Genomic DNA, 6,000 nt, shown 5'->3' with positions numbered 1-6,000 from the left:
GTAATATTCATTGATATTGCTGTGTCTCCGGGAATAGGAAGGTCCAAAGAGAGGGAGAGAGATGGGGGGAATGGCCAATCAGTGGAGTAGTCAGAACACAAACAACATTTATCAATTAAGTTCTCCATCTTATATAAGCATGGTTCACGGTGCCCTAGTAGTAACATCAAAGATCACAGATCACCATAACAAATATAATAATGAAAAAGTTTAAAATATTGTGAGAATTGCCAAAATGTGACACAGAGACAAGATATAAAGTACATGCTGTTGGAATAAATGGCACTGATAGACTTGCTTGATGTAGGGTTGCCACAAACCTTAAATCTGTAAAAAAAAAACAAACAAAAAACACATATGTGCAGAGAGCAATAAGGTTTGCCTATCAGCACTCAAAGGTGTTGATCGATGTTTTAAAAATAAACACAATGATATTTATCTATGCAATGGTTAAAGTATTTTGTATGTATTTAAATATCAAATGTGTACATAGACATATATAAGTCAACTGATACTGACTCTGAACATGCACGCACCCAGGCACTTTCAGTTGAATAGTTTACAGTCATGATCCACATTTATTGCATTGGTTGCCAGCTGTTTCCCTTTAGTTATTTTTAACAATAGTGTTTTGTTTAAGCTGCCTTTTCTAACCGTGGATAATTTTTTTTTAGTTACATTGATCTTGAAAGGTTTATGGTATACAGATTTGGTCTATTGCGTCCCAGCATGGTTTTGATTTAGGAAGCCTTTTTTTTCAGTGTCCTGTGTTCATAAGTAACTGCATCCTTCTCAGATTTCCAGTAATTGGGATTTTTCACATGGTTGTCAAGCAGGAAAGTGTAGAAGAATGTCTGCTTCAAAGCCATGCACTCTTGACATGGTGTTGCTCTATGACTGAATGGCCAAAATCATCATATCACAGGTGTGAACCATATAAAAACCAGATGCTTGGTTAGTTTTGAAATGCATTAATTTGTGTTTCTAAAAATTCAAATCAATTACCAGTATTAAGTCATAGAACCTGAGGACTTAGGTGCATAAAATAAAAAAGATAAGAGAACACAGAACCAAAATTATATCTAAGTTGTTAATATGAATTAAACACCATACAGTCTACATGGTTAGGAAAGGAGAGGAGAGGAGAGGAGAGGAGAGGAGAGGAGAGGAGAGGAGAGGAGAGGAGAGGAGAGGAGAGGAGAGGAGAGGAGAGGAGAGGAGAGGAGAGGAGAGGAGAGGAGAGGAGAGGAGAGGAGAGGAGAGGAGAGGAGAGGAGAGGAGAGGAGAGGAGAGGAGAGGAGAGGAGAGGAGAGGAGAGGAAGAGACAACAAGTACATATGCAATTACATACAAAATAAATACAAGGTTATTTTGGCAGAGAGGATACTAGTATTTGGAGGGATCAGGAAAAGCTTCCTGAAGAAGGTGCAACTTGAGTTCAGTCTTGACAGTACTAAGGGATACCTCAAGGAAGAGGGGGAGGTCAGCCAGGGGTACAAAAGCACAGAGACAGAAGATGGAGAATCCTATGTGAAAAACCGCCAAAAAGGCCAGTTTGGCTGAACTGGATTATTCTGGGGAAAGGAATAATCTATAATGAGACTGGAAAGATAGACTATAAAGTTTCAAAAGCCAAGGAGAGGAGTATATATATGGTTCCAAGGGTAAAGAGAGTACAGAGCTAGGAGCCAGAAAAGAAGAGCTCAGGTTCCAACTCTTGACACATACTTGCCCTATGCCTCTCCCAAAAGGCAATAAGGAGACACTGGAGTTGGCGGGTGGAAGGGAAGAGAGAGAGAGAGAAAGAAGGTAACATGGTCACATCTGTGCTTAAGGAAAATCTCTTTGGTATTTGTATGGAGGATGGATTGTAATGGAAAGAGACTTGATGCAAAGAAACCAACTAAAAGACTATTCCATCAGTACAGGTAAGATGCACCCGACCTAAGGTTGTGGGTGACTGTGTGAGTGGAGAAAAGGAAAAGATGTTGTGGAGGCAGAAATTATAGAATCCAGAAACAGAACAAATATTTCACAAGTGGTGTCAAGAATGACACCAAGATTGCAAAATTAGGTGACCGAGAGAATGATGGTGCCCTCCACAGTGACAGGAAAAGTGTAAAAGAAGAGTTGTTTGTGGAGAAGGATAATGAACTCTGTTTGGGGACATGTTGATTTGAGATATCTATGCTATGTCAGCATGAAAGTTCAATGAACAGCTAGTTCAGACTAGAGCTGGTAGTTATTTGCATAGAGATGAAAATCCAACTCATGAGAACTAATGAGGTCACCAAGTGAGAGATTTTGGAGAAAAAGAGAAGACAGCCCAGGATGAAGTCTAACTTACAGTTAGGTATGTTATGGATGCAAAAGGAATTGAAAAGGAGAGGTCAGACATGTAGGGAAAAAATCAGGAGCAATTAGTATCAGGAAATCTGAGAGTAGAGAGAATATCCAAAAGAAGACAATGATCACCAATATCAAATTACGCAGAAAGGTCAAGAGGGGTGAGGACACAGAAAAGGCTATCAGATTCGGTCGAAAAATATAAAAAGTCATTGGTGACTTTGGAGAGAGTAGTTTCAGGCAAATGATAAGGTTGGAAACCAGATTTTACAGGGCTGAGAAATGGGAAGAGGGAAAATGGAAGAAGTGAATACAGACAGATTTTCCCAGTATTTTGACTGAAGGAGAAATTTAGGATGATAGCTTAAAGCAGTGGTAGGTTCTAGGGAAGGTTTTGTGTTTGGTTGGTTGGTTGTTGTTTTTTTTTTAAGGTTGGAGAGATTTGAGTATGATTGTAGAAACCAAGGAAGGAACCAATAGATAGAGGGAAATTAAAATTCAAAGGAGAATAAGCTGCTTGACAAGATGGGAAGAGATAGGTCGAGGGCACATACAGAGGAATGTCCCTGTCAAAGAGAAGGACCAGTGGATAGAGCACCGGCCCTGGAGTCAGGAGGACCTGAGTTCAAATCCGGCCTCAGACACTTAACACTTACTAGCTGTGTGACCTTGGGCAAGTCACTTAACCCAATTGCCTCACTAAAAAAAAAAAGTTTAAAAAAAAAAAAAAAGAGAAGGACCATTATCAGAGATTGGAGTAAAAGATGAAAGCGAGAGATGATGTTTAGTGGTTTTGATATACAGAAGAGAGTAAAGGAAAGAAAATGCTTACAACAAATGGCCTATATTTTCTCAGTAATCTGTGAGGAGAGGTCTTCACCTGGGGAAGAGAGATCCTGTGTTTTATGTCAATGACTTAAATAAAAGTATAGATAACCTGACCATCAAATTTGCAAATGATATAAAACTGGAAAGTATGATTACCACAATGAATGACAGGATCTGAAAAGACTTAATTGTCTAGAAAGTTGCTAATAAGTGATAAAAAAAGTGATAAAAGTAAAGTTTTTCACTGAAATTCAAAAATCAACTTCCTAAGTACAAGATGACAGAAACATGTTAATTAATTAAGAGCAGGAATTGTTTCATTTCCATCTTTTTAGCCCTAGCACCCAGTAGAGATCCTAGCATATATAAGTGCTTAAGATAAGCTTGTTGATTGACTGGGGGTGGGGGGGAAATCTTGTGACATATTATTGTTGTTGCAATCTAGTGGCATGTTTCAAAAGGTATAGCTTAGGGGCAGCTAGGTGGCGCAGTGGATAGAGCACCGGCCCTGGAGTCAGGAGTACCTGAGTTCAAATCCGGCCTCAGACACCTAACACTTACTAGCTGTGTGACCCTGGGCAAGTCACTTAACCCCAATTGCCTCACTTAAAAAAAAAAAAAAAGGTATAGCTTCTAGAACCAGGGAGAACACAGTTCTGCCATCCTCTGCCTGGGTCAAATCATATCTCAAGTACGTGTATAGTTCTGGGTATTGTACACAGCTTAGGAAGAACTTAGGTCAAAAAGAAAAAATGCAAAATCAGGCAACCAGGATCATTTGAGAAGATACCAGTGATAATAAACTCAAATAGATATAGGGGCCACTAATTTGTATACAAGGATTCCTGCAGGCCATATGTTGATTTGGGTTTTTTTTTTAAGTAACATTATCTATGTTTTATTGTATCATTATTTTGTTAAATGTTTCCCAATTACATTTTAATCTGGTTTGGCAACACTCAAGAGTATTGCAAGCATGTGTCCTAGTTCTCTGTTCTAGTTCACACAACATAAAGATCAAGTGAAGGAACTGGAGATGTTAGGTGGTGTAATGGAGAGAATTCTGGGCCTAGAGTCAGAAAGACCTGAGTTCAAATCCCAGTCTTACATTTATTTATTAGCTGTGTGACCTCGGACAAATCATTTAACTTCTGTTTGACTCAAGTTTCTTCAACTACAAAATGGGGAAAATAATAGGTAATAACTACAACACCACTCTTCTTAGGATTGGTGTGAGTACCCCCCAAAAAATGATAATTATAAAGTACTGAGCATAATGCCTATCACCTGGTAGGCACTGTATAAATGTTAGTTTTTGTTGTTGCTTTGTTGTGCTATTCATCATCATTATCATGTAATCCTAGAGAAGAAAAGATTCAGGGGACACCTTTATCTGTCATCATATATTTGAAGGGCTATCATGAGAAAGAGACAGAAGGGCAGCTAGATGGCTCAGTGGATAGAGTGCTGGACCTAGAGTAGGGAGACTCCTCTTCCTAAGTTCAAATCAGGCCTCAGACATTCACTAGCTGTGTGATCCTGGGAAAGTCATTTAACCCTGTTTGCCTCAGTTTACTCATCTGTAAAATGAGCTGGAGAAGGAAATGGTAAACCACTCCAGTATCTCTGCCAAGAAAGTCCCAAATGGGGTCACAAGGAGTTGGACACAACTGAAACAAATGAACAAGAACATGAGGAAGAGGGATTAGACTCCTTTGGTTCCAGAGGACAGAACTAGGAGCAATGCATAGAAATTACAAAGAAGCCAATATAGGTTTAACATCAGTAAAAAAATTTGAATAATTAAAGCTCTCCAAAAATAGACTGGGCTTCTCAAGAGATGGTAGGTTTCCCTCATTAGCAGCCTTCAAGCACAGCCTAAATGAGCATTTGCCATTTAGTTATAGTAAGGATTTCTTTCAGATATAGGTTGCACTAGATGACAGCTAGTGTCCCTTCTGCCTTTCAAATTCTGTGATTCTTTGAAATGCTGAGGGCATCATGTTTTTGTTAATAGTTATTAAGTCTGTATATTTCATTTAAATATGAAAAAGATGACATCAAGAGGACTCAAACTTAGAGCAATCTTCTTCCATGGTGATAAGGAGATTGCTCTGTCTCATCCAAAGCTTGGAGAACAACAGCAAATCCTGATTTGCTGAAGAAGCAAAAGACATTAGTTCTGATCCTAATCAACTACTAACTAGCAAAGTGACCCTGGGTAAGTCACCTAGTTATGGTGGCCAACTATTCTAAATTGCTAATCCAAGCTGATAAGCATAGACAAAAACTAGCTAGTATAGCCTTAGACAAACCATAGACCCACTGACAATCTAGACAACCCTAATTCTTCAAAGTAGATTTGTTAGAGAAGAACTAACACTCTGGCACAACTACCAGGGGCTTTTCCTCTCGAGAAAATGCCTTTCTTTAGAGTAGGAAACTGGAGTATGAAAAAGAAGTATGGCAACCATATAGCTATGGTTTTCCAAGATAGTCCATATGTCAAGAAACTAAAGGATGCTTCTAAAAATACTATAACTTGGTTTGTTAGGACATGGTGCTAAACTTTCAGGTAATTGTTACAAGCAGAAATATGCTGGACCCAACTCATACCAGCTCTCAATTGTTAAATCTTCCTTGTAAGCATTTATACCTCAGAAATCAACAAACACCACAAATTAGGGCTTAATTTATTGCTTTGTTGATTGATGGAGAAAATATTAACAACAGATTAAAAATATGTTTACTTTTTCCAGAGCCAGATATCAAATATTTACTACAGCATACCTCTGATATAAGATTTTGAAAACAATTCAACTATTT

The sequence above is a fragment of the Dromiciops gliroides genome, chromosome 4, assembly GCF_019393635.1.
Source record: "Dromiciops gliroides isolate mDroGli1 chromosome 4, mDroGli1.pri, whole genome shotgun sequence".
Classification (NCBI taxonomy): domain Eukaryota; kingdom Metazoa; phylum Chordata; class Mammalia; order Microbiotheria; family Microbiotheriidae; genus Dromiciops; species Dromiciops gliroides.
This window is presented reverse-complemented; position numbering follows the sequence as displayed.